Raw genomic sequence first — 25,682 nt, forward strand, 5'->3', positions numbered from 1 at the left:
TATAGAGTGGCATGTCAGGGCCCCGGACCTTGGCACGACTGACTCCATGATGGAAGTGCCATTCAGACTGTAAAAATCAGCATATAGAAACTGCCACCTGCCAAAACTAACACAAAGGCCTAATCCATTAAAATCTACACTTCTGGGAACGTCTCTAAATCTACTAAGCTGCTTTGGGGCCTATGTAGTTCTTCTTCTGCCTAAGCATACCTGTTAACTGAAGTGCATCAACCCAAAACATAGGATTTGTGTTTCAGATCTCACCCTGCCAAGGACTCTGGTGCTACACTGGGATCCCAAACCCACAGTGTAGTCACTGGCTGGCTAATAAAGATTTCCTATTGGCTTAAACCCATGTCTGAACAGTCTTCTCTGGTGAGTACCCCACAACAGTAGGGGCTGTGTCAGAATGTCTGAGGGGCACAATGGACCAACCCTCTGCCCTTCCTGCCCGTCCTCCACCAGAACATGGTCTGATGTGAAAGCAGAAGAGGGAGAGAGTTTGCCCTTGCCAGGTGACAAGAACAAAGACTTCCCTGTCTTGTCTGTTCCAGAAGGAGCTAGAGACATTGTGCTTTCACAAAAACTAATTCAAACCAAAGCGTGTGCTTACCACTCCTTTCTTCTTCCTTTTCCTCAGGAGAATTATTGTGAATGGACTAGCTTTTCTGGACACCCAGAATTTGCAAACTTGTGAGAGGTGACTCTTTTTATTATGCAAGAAGATATAAAAGGATGCAAGCTGACATTATATCTTTTGATAGGATGTTCCACCTCATCGGTTTATATTTTATATTAGAGCACAGTAAAGCTTGGCATTTATAAGACCATGTTCTGCTTGTCACTTGCATTTGCTTCATTCTCAGAGATTTCCCAGCAGCACTCCAGGCAGAGCTTACCCTACAACACCAGCATTCTATAACGTCAAAATTAGATGAGACCAAACTTTGTTCTTGAGCCAGGACAATCTGGGACAACTATTTGAATCAAATTGCTGGAAACTGAATTCCTATCTTTCTTTCTCCTCTTTGTTGAGATCGTCATCTTTTGGAGCTACAGTTTAGTCTTGTCCACTGAGGTGTGTAGCATGACTCTTAAAGATACTTATCAATAAAAACAAACCTGGAACCAGGTATTAGGGTGAACAATGAATGATCAGAGCAACAGAACAAGCCAAAGCCAACTTTACCTCGCCCGTTCCTCAGCTGATCCTATTTCCTCAGACTGGAAGCCTCTGAGTCCTCATCCAAATAGATCACTGCTTCTTGAAAGCCTGAATGCTTAACCAGCTAAAAGCTTCTAGTTTCTAGTCTTCACACCTTATATACCTTTCTGTTTTCTGCCATCACTCCCTGGGATTAAAGGCTCACTTTGTCACCACACCTGGCTGTTTCCAGTGCTGCTTTGAACTCACAGAGATCCAGAGGGATTTCTGCCTCTGGAATGCTAGGATTAAAGGTGTGAGTGCCACCAATGTCTAGTCTCTGTATCCAGTGGCTATTCTATTCTTTGACCCCAGATAAGTGTATTATGGTGCACAATATTTTGGGGAACACAATACCACCACGGAGGTGGCCATGCCACACTCATGAAAAAACAAAGATAAAGCAATATGAATGAGGCTACGAAGATTCCAGGTGTTCAATGGTGCTAACATGTGATCAGCAATATGGTCATCATATTTGGTGATCACACATGAGGATTCTGATGGATTTATTTTATATCCACATTGGAGGAAAGAAAATTTGTGGGTTAGTTTTTAAGTCGCAAATGCTTAAAATAATTGAAACAATAGACTACACGAGAACCTTGAAAGACTCAAAAGAAGGGACGAAGAAAACTCTACACAAGAATGTATAACTTATGTTCACTTTTCATTTCGAATCTATTAGAACCCGTCCTTCATATGCCTCAGAGAAAAACAGTCAGAATTGCTTACATTAAGAGCATCTCCAGGTTTTATTTATCACTTCAGTTCTTCAGGGTGCTCTGAGGGCCAGGCTGTCTCAGATGACCTGATAGGCGTCTTCGGCACATTCCTGTGTCATTCCACAGGCAGCTATGTTAAGTCAGACCCGAAACTCCCTCTTGATCCCTATCACTTGCTTCCACCTGGCTGCACATGGTGACTTCTTGGTGCTCACTTCCTTATTTATACACATGGCTACTCCATAGGTTTGTTGTGAGGTCTGTATGGTAACTGTAAACCCAGCATCCCTCCCAGGGTGCTGAATCTCATGTGGATGAGGGCTTACGAAATCACTTGCCTCCATGAACACGATTACCCTCCAATGGGTTGTTAATTCCAGAAAATGTAGCAGTTCCTTTGTAAAAGCATGCTTCTAGAATAGGACTGCTTTTCTCCAGCCCAGCATCCTCTTGACCCCATTCTGAGTGGTGAGGCAAGGGACAACAGGGAGCCTTCTGTAATAAAAGGAACACTAAACACAATATAGAAATCTGTGCGCAAGTGAGGCGTGTATGGCATTTTCTACGGTACCTGTTGATGTCCTAAGCATCTAATATACATTCAACAAGGTTTTCACAGACCACTAGGGTAATGCTCTAATACCCTCATTTCACCGATGCAAAAGAGGCTGAATAATTCATTACAGATCGCACTCATTCAACAAGGCATGAAGTCAAGATTTGACCAAGGTGTGAAGCTTTTGAGTCTGGCCATCTTAGTCTCTTAGACTCAAGAACTTATGATTATTTAACAGTAAAAGCAAGAATAGTACTTCGACACTCCCACAGGGTGAATTCCAATGCTACTATCCAAAAGAAAACGAAAATAATTGATCACTTTTAGAGTATTATGTAAACAGTTATTTTTGCTATCAATTAAAAACAACATTTTTAAAGGCTATTTTTAAAAGCCTTACTTATGAGTTCAAAAATGATGATTAAAACACATTCTTGTGGTCATATAGAAGTTCCAACCCCTGAGCAGGAATTCTGGTGTGGTGAATTTACTTGACTTCATATATTAGTGCCATTACTAAATAATGGGTTTCTCGGGGACATGTTCTCATATCCTCATGAAGTACGCTATACTACTTACCTCTCATCAGCCCTGCTCGTCTCTCCTACTTTATTCCTTGGCAAGTGGGTCTGGTGAAGCTGAACGTGAGCCTGAGAGTGAGCCAGGGAGTGAGCCAAGGAGGGCTCTGCTTTGAGTTCCTGTAACAGCACCTGCCCTGACTTCCCTCAATGATCATTTGAGATCTGGGAGTGTAGGCCAAAATAACACTTTCCTTCCCAGGTTGCTTTCAGTGAGAGTGTTACATCTCAGCAGCAGAAGGAAACCAAGACATTCTCCCATCTATCTGTGTGTCTGGTTTTCAGATTAAGATTCTAGGAGTGGAAGAAAATGTGTGATACTTGGATTTTGGAGTACAACTTAGCCTGGAGACCGAACCTCACATGTTTATATAAACATTGTGATTTCATTTTTCTTTGTGACTCCATAATATACCATTGTGTGTACATGCCACATTGTCTTTATCCATTCACCAGCTGCTGGGTACCCAGGCTGGCTCTATGACTTAGCTGTTGGGAATAGTGCTGTAAGAAACATGGCTGGGCAGGTGTCTTTATTGGAGGTGACCTTTGACTCCTTTGTGTATGCATCCAGGAGCAGTCTAGCTCTATCACAGGACAGTTCTATTTTCAGTGTTTCAAGGAATCTACACACTGATTTCCATAGTAAACGAGTTAATCTTTGCATTCACACCTACAGAGCAAAAGGGTTCTCTTTTCCCCACACCTTCACAAACATTTGTTGTTGTTTTTGTGGTAGTCATTCTGAATGGAATCCATTTTTTGATGAAAGAAGTTATGATTTGTGTAACCTGATTCACATTTTCAAATGCTCCCAAACTGGCTTATGCCTTAGAGACATATTTGTTAGCTCTGATGTATTTACGGGCTCTTGACGTGTTTTGTTCACAGCCTCTTTGGGACAGACTAGTCAGATGAGTTTGGCAGCTGAGTGGTGACCTGGTGCACAGCTGGCCATGTGTGCACAGACCTGTGTTTCTTATCATTGTCACCACTGGCCTGAAGCAAAGCAATTAGACCCTCACCAGAACATGAGCCAATGACAACTGACGCTACTTTTAAAAATAACGCTATTTTCCCTTAAAAGAGGCGCGATGGTCATTTATATTCTGGAAGACATTCTTTTATCTCCTAGGGGACCACTAACAGTTTATGAACGGGCTGTTTTGAGTACCACTGTGCTAGTACATTTAAAGTACAACACACTCTAATGTAGTAGATAAAACATTGGGTCCTGGAGACAGGCAGGTCTGAGTGATTCATGCCTCAGCAACTGTGAAGTCAGATGGCCACAAAGAAGGGTGGACCAAAAGCAGGCTTAGAATGAATAAGACCAAAGAAAGGGTCCAAGCATTTTGGAATGCTTGGGGTTGATGAAGCCCAAGTAAATGAAGTCCCCACACACACACCATACACGCACATATTAGCTACACATGGTGTGGGGAGAGTGAGTGTAGGATTAGATGCAGAGAAGAGGCTCAGAGCCTGCTTATTCTGCAGTTACCAATTATAATACTGGTCACCATTGTAATATAGCAGACAATATATTTTATACATAGGTATAATTCTCATTTTAGAAGATGGAATTATTCTAGTCAATATTTATATTCTTATTGCTCTCCACTACTCATTTTAGTAGTCTCACAAATTATTAATACATCAGGGAATTCCCTGAAGTCCTACCATGTGTGAAATAGTTCAGGAACTGCATCAGTATGCTTTAGGTCATGGATAAATCCAGTTAATCCCACTGTGACTCATGGCTTGTGTATGGAGCCACTGCCATTTATGTAGCAATCAGTTAGCTGGCAGTGTCTCGAACACAGATGGTAAAAATAAATGCATGGAAGAGAAAATGCTAATCCGATGTTTAATCACCTTTAACCTGAGCTGTATCCATCCAGCAGGCAAATTGTGTCCTGAATAGGCAAATAAAGAAAGGAGAACTTCATTGGTCCCTTTTCTCAAAGCCCAATTTTCTAGAAACTTACATAGTAGTTAAATTTTCAGGGCCTGCCTTGCACTTCCCATAATAGCTGGACTCAGGTACACTTAAAGAATGCATAGAAATGAGGTGCAAACCCACTTCTCAAAAAGCATGGGCATACCGTCTTTAAGCTTCTGGGTCCCCCATGTAGGTGTTTTATATTCCTTTACTGTACACAAGAGCACGTACATGCTGAGATCACTGAACCAATCAGCAGTTCTTTTTCCTATCAATCCCTATGATTGCCTCATTCCGTATCCCATCCCCATGAATTCCTCAGAACGATTTCTCTTCCCCCGTGACAAAATTTCTAAATGGCCAATTTGATTGTGACACTTCCTTAGATTCCTCTAATGGCTGCCAGGTGGCCCCAGACAAAGACCTAAACTCGCTGGCATCGTCTGGTCCTTTCCCACATTGTCGGCATCATTGCAAACCACTCTGTTGTTTAGTCTTACACTTGCAACTGTTCAGTTATTCTAAGACCATTATGTGCTTCTAGACAACACTTCCCTCAGCAACAAATAGCCTCTTTGATCATCTTTCTACAGAATTGCTCTGTTCCAAAGCCCTTTCCTACATGCCTCCTGAAGTCGCTTAGGGTACAAGATCTTACCTCTCAGTGATGTAAACCCTGTAATGAAGTGATTAGTATTCCTATACAAACCTTTAGAACTGTGCTTTCCCTAAGGACACATATAGTGTTTTCTCTTTGACTTTTGGTCCAGGCCTGGATCAGACTTGGTACAGAGCAAGTGTTCAATGGGGAGCAAATGATAAGTGCTCTAAGTTCTGAACCTAAGCCCAACAACTGTCCATCAAAATAAAAAATGCCCAAACAAAATGTCAACAATTCTCTCTGTGGAATCCTTAGCTTCCTAGGCCAATTCTGACTCACAGTGGAGAGTTTGGACTAATAATTTAGGCAGTTGTGTGACAAAGGAGTAGAGTCCACAGACAATATTCCCACCCATCTGGGAAAGTCACACTCTGTGTCTAACTTTGGGTTTTCAGTCCAACCTGGTTTATTGACTATATTGTTTTACACCAGAAAGTACCCAGACATCACATGTGGGGACAGCTCATCAACAGTCTATATCACTGACTTGTACTATAGCAGAAAAAAAAAAAATGGGATTATATTATCTTCTAATGGTCACAATAAAGATAGTGATGTGGTTTTCAGGCACATCATGGCACACTTGAAGTTACATTAGGGTTTTCAGTGAGTTTGACTGGAAATTTAAACTTTAGCTATTTTGTTCAGAGATCCCTCAGTTTCAATGGTCACAGCGACACTGGCCTAAGTGGTTTCCCTCCTCTTCTCCTATCATTAAGTTCAGACCAGCAACACTAGAGACCAGAAACAATTAAAAAATGCCTATCTAAAGTTACCTTATGACACAGCAGTCCAGAAACCCACATATAGATACCAAAGAGGAAGGGAGAAGGGGCCAGACCTTTAGGCATTGGGTTAAGTGTTGAGACTGAAGCCTGGAGGAACACAGGGCTATGTGAGGGCAGAAGTCAGTAGTTCAAGGGTGGTGCTGAACCCGCTAGTAGCTGTTATACCGCCAAAGGCTGGACCTGGGCCTGGTCGGCTTTTGGAGGATCTTGATCTTACAGAAAAGTATTCAAATTAGATGCAACCTCACACATGGAACATCTCCATATGAAGTATGGAACTGACCACATAGTTCATTCCCTGTGGCTACTGTGATTATAAGGGACTGACCCTTCTCTACCTTGGGTGATGTGATGTAAGACTGATTTTCCTTGGACTTTCCTCTTCTGAAGCCCATAGGACTAGAACAAGAGTAGCAAGCATCAGAGGTTGAAGGAATTATTTTTAAGACAGTATTAGGAAAGACCTTTAAAGATCTTGGTTTTAATTTAAATTTATTTTACATCTAACAAAAATGTATATACTTATGAGGTATCATTTCAAATTCTACCTTCCTCTACTCCTCGAAGTCAAGGGTTTCTCTTCCTGAAGCAAATCTGTGGCTAATGGACCAGCTGCTCTTCTCCTCTAACCACCACAAGGAAACCTTTCTGGTGCAAAAACTACAGCAGAGATTCCAGATATGGAATTGTAAATGATGCCATATTTTCAAGGAGAGATCTGAGCTTCCTTAGAAAAGGGCTCCTGTCTTGTAGGTAACTTACTCCTTAACTGCTCATCACCATTTAATCAAAAGGGCATCTTCCCAGCAAGGCAGGAGGCAGTCCCTGGGCTGCTTATCTCTTCCTCAAGGTGAGTAGTAAGTTATATTTTCTAAACTGCATTTATTATCGAGGCCAGGAACTATATGTCCTTTCCAAACAACACTGAAGTGTTAACAAAGTTTCTGGCCAGTCTCAAGGAAGTCCTGTTCCCTTGAGTCAGAGGCTTCTTAAAATAGTGAAATCATCCGTTGTAGAGTTGTTAACCTGCCATCCTGGCTATCAACAGAGGTTTCCTGAGGAAAAGCAGGAGGGGAAACCCATTTTCCTAAGTTAAGAGAGAATCTGAGGCCCTCTAGGGTCTCAAATGAAATTCAAAAAGACAGGATTAGCTTCATAGCCGGCTTGGTCTTCATATCCGACAAAGTGTAAAGGAAGGTCATGATGTGAGGGGCTGCATGTCAGTGATCATGATGCCCCTTTATCCATGTAAGATAGGTTGCCTGACCTCCTGCCATTGCCTGGAACCACAGATAGTACTAAACTTTACATATGTGTGTATGTATGTGTGTATGCATGTGGTATATAGTTTCAATCACATTGACGTGTGAATGTGTGTGTGTGTATATATATATATATATATATATATATATATATATATATATATGCATTTATACATGTAAGTATGTGTACACACACACATACACACACACACACACACACACATATAATCCAAACACACCACAGACTGAAAGCTCATTAATTAGAACATGTATACATTTTCCTGTACATGCACTCATATCAATTATAAAGGTTCTAGATGAGACATTGGAAAAGACTAATAACACTAATCTCATAGTTCTAGTTATCTCTGTGTAAAATGTTTTTCTTTTTCCTCATTAAATCAACAACTTCCACCTTGCACTCCAAGGAAGCATTTCACAGCTTCTCAGAACATCAGAATTATCAGTGTCTCTTGCACTTTGGGACTTTTATTAAGTAAAATGAAGGTTATTGGAGTTCAAGCCTTGTGATACTGTGACAGTTTATCTGTAACCAAATCATCTACCAACTGACCAATAGGTAGACAGCCTATAAGGCAAAGAAATTGTTAGTATTCTAAGTGGGAATGCAGAAGATTTTATCATGCTGCTCAGAAATGGCATGCAATATGAAATTCTTATTTATTTCTAGAATATTCCATTTAGCATTGGCAAATTGTGGTTTTCTACAAATAACTGAAACTATGAAAAGTAAAAGCAAGTGATGACTACTATATTTGGGATGTTTGAATTTTGATACTGAGAGGCTGAGGCGAACCTAGTGCTCAATAACAAGTATGCACAAAAAGGTGAACGAACAGTTTAATTACTCATGGTACTGCTGTTCAGGAGGTGCCATGACATGTCTCTGGATACCTCTGGCAATCTTTTGGGAAGGTTTTCAAAAGCATATGCTTCTGATCAGAATCTTTGGGGAAGTTGGAGAACCACCATTTCACTAACTACCCGAGAGTCTTATGAACAATCTTGATCCAGCATCCCTTGGAGGAGAGTATTGTCTTCTGGGGATGATGTTACTGTTGCTTTGACATATCAGCAGGTATGGTTACCTGCAGGACAATACTGGACCTACTTATGTTTCATCCTGGAAGGTGGAGGGGCTCCTTCTCTGAGGATTGATCAGTTGCTGGGACAGAGTTATATTTTTTCCTCCAGTGATATAGCCACCCAAAAGCCTCCATGCTCTTTTAAGTTACTCTTCATTAATCCTTCTGTAAGTAACCCCAACTAAACTGATTGGTTCACTGAGCTACACTTTAGTAGAATCATTTCTTTGACCCTGTTTTTGATTCCCTAGCCAAGGTAAGTAAGATGAGAATTTTAAAAAATGTTCAACCAACACCTACATCCATATGTTCTGGAGTGTCACACATTTAACTTGTTCAACGAACTACAGACATTTGCTTTAGATGGAGATATTTTATAGGAATAAGGTATGTAACACTTGAAAGTATATTTTTCCAGTTTCTTCCTCAGAGATAGTATGTAGTTTGAGACATTTGTAATATTTGCCTAGAGACATTTTTTTTACTTTTTTAAAAATTTATTTATTTTTTTATTATCATATTTGTACTCTAATTTTACACATCAGCCATGGGTTCCCCTGTCCTCCCCCCTCCCGCCCCCACCCCTACCTTACCCACATCCCCTCCCCTCCATTCCCATCTCCTCCAGGTTCAAGACTCCCCTGGGGATTCATTTAAACCTGGTGGATCCAGTACAGGCAAGTCCAGTCCCCTCCATCCAGGCTGAGCAAAGTGTCCCTGTGTAAGCCCAAGGTTCCAAACAGCCAACTCATGCACTAAGGACAGATCCTGGTCCCACAGCCTGGGTGCCTCCCAAACAGTTCAAACTATTCAATTGTCTCACTTATCCAGAGGGCCTGATCCAGCTGGGAGCTCCACAGCCTTTGGTTCATAATTCATGTGCTTCCATTCGTTTGGCTATTTGTCCCTGTGCTTTTCCAATCTTGGGCTCAACAATTCACGCTCTTACAGTCCCTCCTCTTTCTCAACTATTAGATACCTGGAGCTCCACCTGGGGCCTGGCCGAGGATCTCGACTGTGGGAGCGTGAATTGTTGAGCCCCCACCCAGATAAGTCCCTTACTAAACAGTACCAAGAAAGCAAAAATATAACAATTAATGACAGCAAAGAAATCCAACAACAAAACCATATAATGAGTTTAGTTAGAACCAGAATAACTGTAGTATTCTCCAGAAAACTTGCTTGTGGACAGCCAGAGTGGAACAGCCTCCGTGTCTGGTCCTGGGACTGCAGCATCTACAGTGCAATCTATGACTTCCTCAGATACCTACCCAACACACTGAAGTTTCTCCCCAAAGCCACAGGTAAAAATAACTGGTATTATTATACACGTCTCACAGCTGGATAGTGCTCTCAGGAAATGCACAGGTGATGTGGATTTATCACTTTAAGAATTAGCTTCCTACTAGTGTGTCCTGGTTACTGTGGACTGAAATAAATCTGAATTCATTTACTTGGTTTTGGATGGAACAATAATTAATTTCATTCTTATAAATTATGGGCATCTTTTACATTATTTTATCTTATTTTATTGTCGTGACAGGAATGGTGTGTTGGGAGTGGTGGTGTCCAGGGGGAGCTGGAATGGGGAGGTGAAGATCTAAATACATTTTATTCTCAAATGAAACTACCAAAAATATTTTATTTTATTTTTGGTTTTTTGAGACAGGTTTTCTCTGTGTAGTTTTGCACCTTTCCTGGAACTCTTTTTGTAGACCAGGCTGGCCTTGAACTCACAGAGATCTGCCTAGCTCTGCTTCCCCCTGAGTGCTGGGATTAAAGGTGTGTGCCACCACAGCCCGGCCAAAAATATTTTAAACTAAAATAAAATAGACTATATTTTCTAGTGTTTAGGAAACAGTTTTTACATGTTAGAATCACCCCAATATTAACATATAAAATCAACTTTACATAGAGTAGATTGGCCTTCAAGCACCACGATTAACAAGAAACCATATATGGTGTAAAAAAAAAAAGTCAGAAAATGTTTTAGTTAAAGTTTCGTAAATATCCTGGATTTGTGGGGTAGAGATTTCATAAGGAAAAGCAGGTCTGGATTTATTTCACTACCCATTTTGGTGTTCGCTTGTATGTGATCATTTACACCAGCTGTGGCTTTTCTCTAAGGACGAAACTCTGGAATCTGTCTAGTCTATGAACTATGTGTCTTTGAAGTGTGATCTGCTTTATCTTGCTGGGCTTAGGATAACAGAGCTCCTAGACCGCTGGGAGTGAGCTCTGGGTGCGATCTATTTTGTGTAGCGAAAGTACTTTCTTTGCTTCTTGACTGGGCTGGGTGGTAGAACACACGGGCAAGATCCCCTTACTGAGGCAGAGGCACGATGCTATTGTTCCTGTGACTCCTTCCACCCTCACAGATAAAAAAAAAGTACTTCCTGTTCTGCGGCTACTTTATGGAAGGAGTCACATAAACCATCTCCCCCAGTGTTACATAATGTGCAGGCTACCAACCCCTTACAGAGTTGCACCAACCCACCTGCTCCACAGGAACGGGAAAATGAGGAGCTCTAAGTGGCTGCCTTCTTCAGAGCTACTGGCTGTCACTGAACCTTGAAAGCAGACAAGTGGATACTTTGAAAGCAACTATTCAGGAGAAAAGTGTGCATTGCACACCATGGGTTAGCCTGTATCCCCTTCTAGAACCTCGGACTCACTCACTGGTTCTGAATTTGTACCCATGCCCTTCCTGTTTGGCCCTTCTTGCAAATGCTACATAGTCACACAAGCTACAAACTTGAACTCTTCTATTACTCTGTATTCTTCAATGATTTTCAAATGCAACATCCACCATGACCTTACTTTTTAATTGTTTATTTATTCCATTCATTTCCTTCCTGGTCAATAGTCGTTAACTTGATCAGAAGGTTTACCCTCGATACTGGATTACTGTAGTCAGGTCTGAATTGGTTTCTGTCTCTCCAGACTTTATGCCCCCAGCTTCATCTTTAATATTATCAACAGAATACTTCTAAAATTATATATTTCACAGTGTTGTTCCTGAAGGGAGAACCTACTGGTGTTTTCTTACCATCCACCATGTAATAAAGGCCTAACTCATTAATATTTCCTAGAAGACCTTTATTACCTGACACACTTACTCCTCCCTCCCCTGGGCTACCAAACTATGTACACTTATTAATCATACTATTTGCTCAGTCCCTGTCTCTATCCCCACTAGTCTCAGGCCCGAACCTCTTAAGTCACCTGAGCATGTCCTCTCAGACTCTCCTCAGTTAGAACCTTTGCAAGGCAAACTTGTCTTATTTCCCTTCTGGTTTCTGAGCTGATGTGTATCCTGCTTAGTTTATGAAATAACTTTAAACAGTGTATAAAGTTGCAATTTCCCCATCATGTTAGGATTTCTTGTGATATGTTTGTCTTCCCAGAAGAAGGCTACAGTGACAGTGTTCTTTAGGAAGCTGAACTCAAGCAAGATAAGTACTACCTTAACACTGGTTAAAATTAATTACATCTTTAACAAATCATGGGGCTTATCTAGAAAATAGACTTCAGAATAAACCATTTAAGGTGACGGTGGAGTTACCATTCCTCATGAATAATCCAGGTGATAATGGTTTCTAAACTTCAGAGCTACCATGGGGATTAAATAAGACAAAAAAGAAGGTGCTTTGTCTGAATTTGTCCTGAAACTCAAGCTTTAAATCTAATCATTTTTATGCCCAGAGTTTCTCATAAAATTGTCGTCAGTTTGCAAATATGTGATTACGGAGAGTGGTTAAAAAGTCATGTGTTTTGAGCTAATATTGAATTATGAGTCCAAATAAATTGAAATTGAATTGAGAAAGCAGAGCAAACTTTATAGAATTTGATTTTGTTGCTCAGGGATACAACAAGTAAGTTATTTCTCTGTGTGCATCATATAGGTGCACACTGAGACACACTCATACCCCGCCACATATACACACTGGAAGAAACACTCATAGCCCATACACATGCATGCATACATTTCTACACAGCATTTCAGCACAACTATATAGAAAGAAATGTGCTAGAAGCTCCCCAAAGACAATGATGCTATTTGTAAACATTTGCCTTGGCACTGCACAAAAACAAAAAAGCATTGGAAGACTTGGGGTACAGGAGTAATTAAGGTCAAGAGTTTCCCTGTGGCTCAAACCATGAAAACAAGTGTTGCAATGATATAAAACCTTCATTTGATGTGGATTCATTTGTACCTTATGTCTGACTTTTTATGCAGAAAGGAGGAAAGAAGTGAGTTTATCACTATAAAAAGAGGCCATGTTTCCAACAAAAGGTAGTTTGACCTTTCCAATCAGGTAAAATCTGGTGTCATGGGTTAATAGAATCCCTTTGACAGAAACCCTAACATTTTTAACTTCACAACAAACATGTCAATGTACCCGTCTCCAAAAATAGTAGTGGTTAAATGATGACACTGAGAAGAGACACCTGGTGTGGGGTTTGAGAGTCACCCTTTACACTACAGATAGGAGCATGGAGACATTTGATCTACTTTCCTGCAGACACCTCCAAGGGCTGAAGACTTGTCGGAGGACTTCAAAATTCTGCCCAAAGGGCTGTAATTCTGTAGCCTGTGCTTTTCTGTATATGCCACCCCCAACCCTGTCCTGTTGAGGTACAGCTATCTTGGGATCTGAGTGTACCAACTACAGAATGCCAGCAAAAGGGAAGAACAGAAACTGCTTCTAGACCTTGGATTTTCTACCTTATCAGGAGCAGAGCCTGCTGGGCTTCGAAGAAGTTAGCTTTTGGCACACTGGGGTAATCTTTTTTCTCCTTTCTGTAGCTTTAAGTAATTAAAACTCCTAATGAACTCTAAGTGTGTGATTCGGATTCCATGCTAAGGGTGAGGCAACATTACTGTGGCGAGCACATCAGCACTTTCCTAAGCATTTCCCTTCCCTTTGAGAAACACAAGGGTTGGTGGGGGGTGGGGGCAGCTGAGAGCAAGATTCTGATTCCAGGAACACCTCATCTGGGCTGGCCTTGTATCAAGTAGTTCTTCCAAGATAAAAGGGGGATGCTTACTAATTCCAGGAAAGAGTGGGGTTGTCACTGCTTGTGAATGAATTCTTTTTTGTTTGTTTGTTTGTTTTCCAAGACAGGGTTTCTCTGTGTTGTTTTGGTGCCTGCCTTGGATCTCACTCTGTAGCCCAGGCTGGCCTGGAACTCACAGAGATCCACCTGCCTCTGCCTCGGAGTTCTGGTACTAAAGGCGTGCGCCACCACCACACAGTGTGATGTAATTCTTTATGTGACATTGGGTACCCAAGATTCTTCCAGGGATTTAAGCTTTATTTCACTTTAAAATCATAGAAGGATAGGATGATGAGAAATGACCATTAAAAAAGAGAGATTCCCCTCCCACTCCCACCCCTGCCTTCCCCCTAGCCACCCTTCCCTTTCCCATCTCCTCCAGGGCAAAGACTCCCCTGGGGATTCAGCTCAACCTGGTAGATTCAGTCCAGGCTGGTCATGGCTGATATGTAAAATTAAATTAAATTTTAAAAAAATTATAAAAGGAAAAAAAGAGAAAGAGAGAGAGAGAGAGAGAGAGAGAGGGAGAGAGAGAGAGATTCCTCGTCCGTTCACCTGCAATACTAATCTAATTTTAACCTTACCTGTTCTGTTCTGCAATTCAGGAATCTGTACTTTAAGCAAACATGTCTAATCACTTCTCTGTAGGCGATCTATGGACTGGACTCTGAAGGGGACTGCATAAGTTCACTGGAGGAAAGGCGCATCTGTGACGATGACCCAGGAAAAATCCAGCTACATGTGGGATGGGAAGCAAATCCACCCAGAAGAAGGGAAGGGTGAAGACTGAAGTGAAGGTGCTGGATTTATCTTGCAGCTTCATGATGATACATTTCTGCTCTTTCATTTCAGTGGGTTAAATAGCAGAAGCTGATTTTTTTTTTCATGTTTCTGGTCACCGGAAGTCAGAGTCGGGTCTAAGTATGGCTGTTACCTTCTAGGGACATGAAGTAAATTGATTCCAAGCCTTTCTCCTACTTTGTGGCAGCCTCAGGCATTCCCTTAGGTTGTAGATAACATTCTTCCAGTGTCTTCACACCTTCCGGCATCTGGATGCCTGTCTGCCCCAATTATTTTCCCTTTGTAGAAGAGTATTGCACATTACATAAGACGGGAGCTATCCAATGACCTCATCTCAGCATGATCAACTGAAAAGATTTCATTCCTCAATTAGGTCCCTTCCATAGGCCCAGGGAGTTAGAATTCAACATCATTTTGGAAAACACAACATTAATAACACAAGTAGTACAGGATTTTCATTTCATGTTACACTGTAACCAGTGCTAAAGTTACAAAAGGAATAGTATTCAAACAGAAAAACGAACTGAGTTCTCCGCCTGAATACCCAAGAGTGTCATTAACTCAACTTTAAATGAGCTGGTTTATTTACAAAAAGCCCTGTGGGGCCGGGGGGGGGGGGGGGGGCAAGCCTTTAATCCCAGCAGGAGGGAGGAAGAGCCAGGAGGATCTCTGTGAGTTCGAGGCTAGCCTGGTCTACAGAGCGAGATCCTGGACAGGCACCAAAACTACACAGAGAAACCCTGTCTCAAAAAAAAAAAAAAAGCCCTGTGGCATAACCCTCTTTCGAAGTAGAAGTTGGCTTTCAGTTCAGCAGTGAACATGTCCATTGTAGTTAATAAAGAGCCTTTAATTTGAGGTTCTGAAGAAGGGAGCCAGGAAACAAAAAGTGGTATGGATAGAATTAATGTTCTTCTTGTATCTAACGATGTAAAGAATTTTTACAGAGTTAAGAATCTGAAGTTGAGCTGGCTTCAAGAAGTTTATGATGCAAAGGTTTGGTGTTATAACAGGCTACATAACTGGAAAACTCAGAGAAGCCTGGAGATAAGGGACCACATTAGAAATTGAGAATTTCAAGGTGCTGACAGTAGAATATTCAACTATAAAGCTATTGGAAACACAGGAGGCGCTGTAAGAGTCCTCATGCCTCAGGACCATGAAGCCAACGCAGCTTCCAAGCATAACTGTGACATTCAGCTATACTGTGGCCCCAGTCAGGAGTTCACTTGGCTCTGTTGCTGAGTAGAATTTGCTGTAATAAGATATCATGGTTTATATCATGGTTTACTTATGCATTCACTATTGGAATACATATGGTTTTGTTTCTAGTTTGGGGATATTATGAAAAATGCTGCTATCAATATTTGTATACAAACATGTTTATTCACCCATGTTTACAGTTTACATGGAGAAATCCTGAAGAGTGGCATTACTCAACAAAGTGTGTTTCTTAACTTTCTAAGATAAAATGGCTGCATTTTTTCATGCTATTAAGGATTTTTAAATATAGAAGTCAGTGGCTGTGTAGATAGCTCCACCCAGCACTGAAGAGCAGGAGCTGCACTTGTAGGAGACCCAGGGTTGGTGACCTTCATGGCAGCTCACAACCACCCCCAACTCCAGTTCCAGATCTTCTCCCTTCTTGACACCTCAGGCAGGAGGCGCACACATGGTGCACACATACACATACAGTAAAACATTCCTACCCATGAAGAATAAATAAGCATAAGATAGACATTAGTATTTTTAGAAGCTTTGGGTTCACAGCAAAATAGCCCCAAAGTAGAAAGCTCCCATAGACCTCTGTTCCTATTTTCTGTGGTCTCCCTACCATCGACAAGAGCATCCTGGTATCTTCAGCAACTGATAAATCATCTTTTTCATGTGACCACCAACCAAATCCATAGTTCACATTAGGACATTCTTTCTTCCCTGAGTTTTTTTTTTCTTTTTTCTAAATGTACAACCTGAATCCACCATTCTAGTATCAGACAGAATAGTTTTTCTGCCATGAGAATCCCAGGTGCTCCACCTACTCATCGTATGTTCCTCCAAACCTCCCAGGAACCATTGTCCTTTTCCTGTCTCCATTCTTTCGCCTTTTTTAGAAAGCCAAGTAGCTGTGACGATACAGTGTGTAGCCATTTCAGAATGATTCCTCTCACTTTTGAGTACCTACCTTTACAGTTCCATCCTGCCTTTCTGTGACTTGACAGCTTGTTCTTTTTTATATCTGTATAATATTCCATTGTCTAGATGTTCAAAAGTTTGTTTCTCAGTTTATCTATTGGAAAACATCTTGGCTGCTCCCATTTTTGGTGATTATGGACACAGCTACGACAAATACCCAGAGGCAAGTTTTTGTTTGAACTTAAGTTTTGGATAGTTTGGTTTTTATGCACTTAGAAAAATAAGGTATTCATCTTCTCTTTGTTCATTTTTGCCAAGAGAGAAATTTCATTTGTGTACAAGCTTTCTTATTCTGTTTAATAGTGGTAAGGAAAGCTGATCTCTAAAAAGAAACTGAAATGGATACTTTAAACTTTATTAAAATTTCTCTAAAATGGCCGGGCAGTGGTGGCGCACACCTTTAATCCCAGCACTTGGGAGGCAGAGGCAGGCAGATCTCTGTGAGTTCGAGGCCAGCCTGGGATACAGAATGAGTTCCAGGAAAGGAGCAAAGCTACACAGAGAAACCTTGTCTCCAAAAAACAAAAACAAAACAAAACAAAAACCCTCTAAAATATTATCATAATGTATCAGACAATAACTAATCAATTAATGGTTGCAACCATGAAATTTATACACAGTATAGTCCTAGGATCCATTCACACTTCTACTGAAATATATTGTCTTTTCATTCTGGAGAGGCTGAAGTTTAATTTCTACTTAGTGAACATTTCAGGTTCCAAAAGGAAAACCTCACATTTTTATTTTATCCTAATAAATCATGCTGCAGAATAGAGATGGAGCAGTAAGAACAGATATTGTTTATAGAAGACCCATCTTGGCCACCTACCCCTGTAAGCCAGGTCGTTGATGAATCACTTTTACCTGAAACTGCATAGACAATACTGTAAATTTCATATGCTAGTATGAGTATATAATGAATATCTCGGCATAAGAAATGATCTTAGATCAGGACACACTCAAGGTGGTGCATGTCTGTAGTCCCAGCACTCACAAGGCTCGGGCAGGATGAACATGAGATCAAAGCCAGCCTTAACTATGAAATGAGACTCTGTCTTAAAAGTACGTATACAAGTAATCTATCCAAAATCTAGAGCTGTAAAAGCATGGCCATCTCTTTGGCTCACAAATCTAAGGGTCAGAACTTGGGACACAACCAAGCAGTGTAGTTTTCCTCACCTTAGTTCAGCTCACGCCTACCTGTGCTCATCTGGCCTGGGGTGGTTTCAGTTATGATGAATCATCTCTACTCCTTCTGGGTCTCATGCTCCATTGGAGTTCATAGAGCATGTTCTTTTGGACGCCATGTTTCTGAGGGTGAGAAAACACGTGTGCACAAGGGCCTGGCTTTAGCACTTGAATGTGACAATTCATGGTGCTGTCAGAGAAGTCAGGCCCCAAGATCAGCTCAAATTTAAGGAGAAAGGGGGGAATCTTTTCCTCTTATTATAGTGCAAGGTCTATAGTTTAAAAGGAAGTAAGCATGACAATGTCTGTACATATCTACAATACATGGGAATTTAGGGAGGGGGAGAGTCAGAGAGGCCCCTGGCCAGCCAAAGCTCTTGTACAACCTAGTAGAGATGGAGGCAGCTGTTTGCACTATGTGTGGAAGCATTTTGGTATTTCAACAAAAGCACCTATATGAGTAGGTATATCCTAAACAGAATATCTGAAACTATTATAACTTTATGTTTCAGAACATAGGAAGACAGATGGGCACTGCAGTGGGTGCCTGCAATCTTAGTATTTTGGAGACTGAGGCAGGAAAATTGAGAGTTTGAGGTCAGCCAGCATTACATAATGAAAGCCTGTCTCAAAAAGAAATAGATAATATACAAATAAATATAACACAGAAAGACAAATAGTGTATGATTTCCCTTGCATTTCAGATATAAAGACATTCACCTCATGGGGTCAGATAGCAGAATGGAGAGTCACAGAGGGAGAGGGGAGGTATTTGGGATGAAGGATAGGAAGAATTCATTCAAGAAATTTACCGTATGACTGTTGACTCTTTTTTTTTCTCATTCTTTTTTCTTTATTACTTTTTTATGTGTTTTAATTTTATACATCAGCCATGGGTTCCCCTGTCCTCCCCCCTCCTGCCCCCATCCCCACCTTCCCCCAGCCCCTCCCCTCCATTCCCATGTCCTCCTGACTGTTGACTCTTAACTAGCAGTCTCTGAGCTATAATTTATTTGTGGAATTGAATCCATCAGAGTGGGACGACTATGAGGTCTTAACTTCTAAGTCAGTGCCTGCCCTTCATTCATAATCCTCCACTCAGCATATTTCTGTGCATATGCATATGGTAATAGCTTAATATTGACTGACCGCTGTAGATAAACAAGGCCCACTTTCCCAATGAAACAATATTATTAGATTCACTTCTTTCTTAGCCAGTCTTTAATTGAAAACCAGCAGATCAAGAAAAAGTGAAAAAGAATTTATCACTATAGATGATCTCAAATTAAACTATAGGGTCTCTGCAAGCAAAAAATCGAACGTGGTACTTACACAGAAACAAACCCTTGGATTGATGGAATAGAATAGAGATAAACATAATTTCACATGATGACAGCTACCTTGTCTTTGACAAAGATGCCAAAACTAGACATTGAAGAAAAGAAGAAATAGTGATGGGAAACTTGGGTGTAGATGTATCCAGCTTGTTAAATAAGAAACACAGAACCAATTGCAGAGTTAAAAACCACAAGGTCAGAGCAAGAGCGGAAAACCTTACCCTTCACTGCTTCTGCTGTCCTTCCTCTCCGCAAGAGACCTACTTCTGTGTGTCCTGTCTATTTAAAGACTTTCTGTTCTGTTTTCTCATTGGTTGTAAACCCAGCCACATGACCTCCTTGTCACTGCCTGTCTGTACAGACCTCCAGGTCTTCTATGGTTGCTATTGAGATTAAAGGTGTGTGTCTGCCATGCTGACTGTGTCCTTGAACACACAGAGATCTACCTAGCTTTGCCTCCTAAGTGCGGGGATTAAAGGCGTGCCCCACTACTGCTCAGCTTCTGCTCTGGCTTGCTCTGACCTCAAGGCAACTTTATTAACATACAAATAAAATCACATTTCAATACAAATAAAATATTTCTATACTTGGGTTTGTGCAGAACAACTAAACTAGATCCTTGCCTCTCTCTCTGCTCACACATCCAACTCCAAATGGAGCAAAGACTCAACAGAGCACTCAAAACCTTGAGATTGCTAGAGGAAAAAATTAGGAATATACTTCCATTTCTAGGTGCAGTAAAGAACTTTCTAAATAGCACACAGGTTGCTCAGGAAATAAGACCAGCAAGTGAAAAAAAAGGAGATTTCATGGGGCCAAAAGGCTTCTGTGCAGCAAAGGAGGCTGCCGATCAAGTGAAGAGGTGCCCACAGAGTGGGAGACAATCCTTGTCAGCTACACATCTTTTAGAGGATTGGTATCTAGATTACACAAAGAACTCAACAAACAAACAACAACAAAAACCTAAACACTAAGAAAGGAGCCCACTGAAAAATGGGCTCTGGAACTGAACATAAATTTCTCAAAGGAAGAAATACGAAAGGCTAACAAACGCTTAAGGAAGAGTCAAGATCCTTACCCATCAGAGAAAGGCCCATTAAAACTGCTTTAAAATTCCTTCTTACCCCACTCAGAATGCCTGTCGTCGGGAATCCAAATGACAAGTGCTGGCATATGTGAGGGGGCTGGGGAACCCTTGCTTACTGTTAGTGGGAGTGTAAACTAGAGCAGCCATTTCATCAAACATTCTGGAAGTTTCTAAAGAACAAGCAAACAAACAAAAACCTAGATCTAAATCTACCATATGATCTGGCTATCCCATTCCTAGATTCCTACCCAAAAGACATTATATCCTACTAGAGATAACTTGCACATCCATGCTCACTGCCGCATTATTCCCAGTGTGGATGTGCAAGTTATCTCTAGTAGGATATAATGTCTTTTGGGTATGAATCAGCCTACATATCTGTCACCTGGTGAGTGGAGAATTAAAATGCAGTACATATACACAATGGAATATGGAAAAGTCAAATTTACAGGAAAATGGATGTAACTGGAGAAAATAATTCTAAATGAGGGTCCTCAGACCCAGAAAGACTAATGTCACATGTTCTGTCTCATGTGAGGGTCCTAGCTTCGGTTGCTGTGTTTTGTGTGTTAAACATGGAATCATACACAAGCAGGAAAACTAGGATTGTGCCATTGGTGGAGATGCACTTGGGGAGGGGTGGTAAATGAGAAACGAAGCAAAAGCAAAGAATGCTGATGCTTAGGGGCAGAAGGGCTCACACAGGTAGTGGAGTTGTGGGGATGCAAACTTGAGGGGACAAGGAAAGATTTCACCAAAATAAAGTGTGCACGAAGAAGCTCCTTAGGAATCCATGATCTGGCAATTCAAGTACAAAGACACAATAGTAGAACATATGTCTGATATTTAGTTTGTTATCAACTTGATATAAGCAAGAGTCATTTGGAAAGAGAAAACTTCAACTGAGTAAATGCCAGAGTGGCCTATAGGGCTTGTTTTTGCTTAATGATTCTATGAGAGAAGGTTCATCCCAGAGGTGATGTCTTAATTAGGATTTCTATTGCTTCGACAAAATACCATGACCAAAATACAAGTTGGAGAGGCCAGAGTTTATTAGGCAAAAGCTTCCATATATCATCATTGAAGGAAGTCAGGATTGGAACTCACACAGAGCAGGAACCTGGAGGCAGGAGCTGATGTAGAATGCAAAGGCCGTGGAAGGGTGCTACTTAACACTTGCTCCTCATGGTTTGCTCAGACTGCTTTCTTATAGAATCTAGGACCACCTGACCAGGGATGGCACTACCTAGGATGAGCTGGGTACTCCCTTATCAACCACTAATCAAGAAAATGCTCTACAGACTGGCCCACAGCCCAATCTTATGAAGGCATTTTCTTAACTAAGATTCCCTCCTCTCAAATGATTGTCTTTTGTGTCAGGTTGACATAAGTCTAGCCAGCACGGGGGTGATGTCAACCCTGGGAAGATGGTCCTGAGATGAACATGAAAGCTGGCTGAACATGTCATAAGAAGCAAGCTAGTAAGTAGTAGTACTCACTTCTCCAAGGCCTGTGCTTCCAGCCCTGCCTCCATGTTCCTGCTTTGAGTCCCTGACAAACCTTCCTTTGATGACTGGGATTTGGAAGTGTAGGTGCAATAAACCATTTTGCCCCAAGTTGCTTTGACCATGGTGTTTTCTCACAGCAATAGGGACCCTAATGAAGACATTATGTAATAATGAAGAACAGGAGAAAGCATTGGGAACTATGGTTTTAATAGGGATGAGGTTGGGAGTAAAGGACAAGTGAAGTAGGACATCACTTCTCTAAAACTAAGGATATATAAAGAAGTTTAATGAAAATCACTAGTTTGTTAGTTAATTAGAAATATATTTAAAAACTGAAAAAGTGAAATTTGAACATTAGTGAACAATGATGCTCTCAGAATATATGAGCTATTAAATGAAGATCATACTACCTCCCTATGAGTACTGGTCAGAGGCTCCAGAGGAGCCACTTTCTTGGTTAGATTTGAGGCTTGCTCCTTAGGAGAGAATAGGGTTGGTATATAAACATGATCAAAACCCATGGTTAGGGCAGTCATAAACCCTAGAGGAGGACCCATTGATGTTTTTCTTACTGGTCATATTGTCAAACAGCTCTGTGTGTGTCTATGTTTATATCCACAGATTGATGCTGCTCCCAACTTTGATCAGAGAACTTTTTATTGCAGCAGGTAGTGGTCGATCCAGAGATGCATTGCTATTCAAAGTGTGGAGAATGTGACTGTGAGTGCTCAGCTATAGACAGAATACTTACATCAACTCTCTCCCCTCAAGAGTCACAGAACAACAATGAAGAGGTAGGAAAGAGCATTGTAAGATGCTGACCTCTGGACACTACACTGTCCTTGACCACACGAGCTCACAGCAGCTGTGGTCACCCACATGAGACCTACACAAGGTCAAGTTATTTAAAAATTCTAGTGTGGAAGAAGTGGGGTTGAGTTTTTCCTTGTCTACTGGAGGAGCTATTGGCAATTGATAGCTGCCGGAAGAAAGAGATTCCATTTTCCTTAGGAGTATTGCTCACTGGTCAAGCCCAAGTTCCCCAATCCCCGAGGGATGACACCACACACGTGCATATGACACTAATTGGACTTGTAGGTTCAAATAATAAATTAGTCAAAAATTATAAAAGAAAGGCATAAAGTTGGAAAGGAAATGTGAAGGGGATTTCTGGCGGGGGGGAATTAGAAGAGATATGAGGTGCAGACATAATCAAGATACATTTTATACATGTATGGAATTCACAGTCAGTAAACAAAATTAATTTTCCAATAGGTGTAATGGGGGAAAGCAGATAGCTGTATGGAATAAGATATTGGAGATGAGCATTTTTACACTTTAGACTCTATTTAGTTGGTAAACTAGAGATAGCTATTAGCTCAGAGACAGACACGCTGCATCAAAATTTATCAAAAGAAGTGATTTTGGGGGGGACACACAACACACACACACACACACACACACACACACACATACACACACACAGTGAAGGCAATAGAAAATGTGAAAATGTGGACTCCCTCATGAGCATCTCACAAAGGGTTTCACTGGTACATGGTATGCCAATGGTAATTATGTATAGGTAGATGAGTGAAAATGTACAGTCTTTGCAACTTTTTTGTCTTCAAAGGCTGCAACTGTGCTGTAGTTAAAAGATTCTGCTCACCAATTTCCTTAGAAGATGAGTCCATAGTTGGTAAGGTTATTGTGGGAAACCAAAGGGACAATCTGCAGTGACCCACTCTCACAGTGACATCACCATTGAGACATGGATGTGGATGCAGAAGCTGCACCCTCAGAGGCTCTAGAATCTGTTATGAGTGAGGCTGTGATGTTTCTAGCCTCTCAGAGTTTTCCTAAATGGAAATAATGACTTCGACATTCCATTCACTTTGTGAATACTAGGGTTTTAGATAATGAATTTACAGTTATCATAATGAAACAATACACTTACAATTACAAGTTGTAACTGGTGAAAATAACAGTGTTACTGTTGGTCTTAGAGGTTCATATTGGGTGCTTTCCATAATTCCATGATGATGCTAGCTAGTCTTTCTACACAGGTTATGCCTTTAATATTTTGTTGATTCTGAGGAATTAGCACCATTACCCTAATCTTTAATAAGACAAGACGAAGCTTAGCTTTCCTAAGTAACTTGATTTTTCTTGATGCTCATAAGTGTCAAGTGAAGACACCATCCAGTTCATAGTTCTATTTAACTCACCATCTACTACTCTCACTGTTTACAGCAAAGACAGCCAAGACAACAGCTGGAGGGCTCTGAATTAATCCAATCCCACAACTTATGCTTTCTACTGACCAAAACCCACTCTCAAAAAGTAATCAAAACAACTGAAAATTTTCTTCGCTATTGGTGAGGCTGAAAATTGGTACAGCTACTTCATATATGACTGATTGATTTCTTACAAAATGGGCTGTACTTGTGCCACACTATCCTGATGTGAAAGTTTTTGTATTTATCCACATGCTTTGAAAATGTGTATCCACCAAAAGCCTTCATGTGGGTGTTTATGACAATTTTAGTCCTAGTTACCAATATGTGGATGTAACTAGAATATCCTGCAATAGCTGAGTAGATAATGGTGTAATAACCCTAACAGAAGAGTATTGTTTGTCCCAAAGAGGTCATCTATCACAACACAGACGAATCAGATGATTCTTCAATAAATATTGCAAGCCAAAAGATGCCAACCACAACTACAGGGATGTCAAGAAGGCCACTGATTACAGTGTACTAATTACTTTTTGTTGTTGTGATCAATACCAGACAAGAAGCAGCTTAGAGAGGAAAGCTTCATTTGGCTTCTAGTTTGACAATACACTATATGCCAGGGAAGCTTGAGCAGAAGCAACCCTTGGGTGTGGCAGCAGGAATGTGAGGCTGCTTGGTCATATCTGGACGAACTGGGAAATAGAGAAAAGAATTCTACCCTAGCTGTCTTTCTCCTTTCCCCAAAGTGCTCAGTCCAGGACCACTGTCCATGGAATGGTGCCACCCTCTTTCAGTGTGGATCATATTCCCTCAGTTAATCCTCTCTGGAAATGCCCTTAGAGACACACCTAAAGGTATGCCTGAGTCATACCCTAAATATTACTTAATCCAAACAAGTTGACCTTGAAGATTATCCATCACACAGAAGTTAGGGGTGCACATTAGCAAGTGGAGTACTAGGGAATCAGTGCAATGAAAGTATTCAGTATAGTAGTGCGGTGATAGGTTCAAGACAACATGCATGACCAAAATCTGGAGAATGAAACCCAATGGGAATGCTGTACTCAAGCTAATAATAATTGGTAGCAATATTCATTTATCAATTAGAACAAGTGCTCTTTACTAATGCAAGATCTCTACAATAAAGGGAACTGGGAAGGGGTGTGGTTGGTTGAAATTGCACTATATGTACAGTCTCTGTACTTCTTAGTTTTTGTGTGAATCAAAGGCTCTCTAAAATTTGTTTTTAAAAAGAGCATCTTCATACCTCAAGCCTTCTTTGTCAGAATCTATTATTAGTGTCAGAAACACCTGGTTATATCATTGTCCTTAATGTTTTAGGCCATAATTGAGAAGACACAGCCATCATGCTAAGCAACAGCCTGAGAGTGCTCACATGGTCCAGCACAAGGAACTGGGACGGGATGAGATGCCATAACCTCTATGAGAGA

The sequence above is a fragment of the Onychomys torridus genome, chromosome 15, assembly GCF_903995425.1.
Source record: "Onychomys torridus chromosome 15, mOncTor1.1, whole genome shotgun sequence".
NCBI lineage: Eukaryota > Metazoa > Chordata > Mammalia > Rodentia > Cricetidae > Onychomys > Onychomys torridus.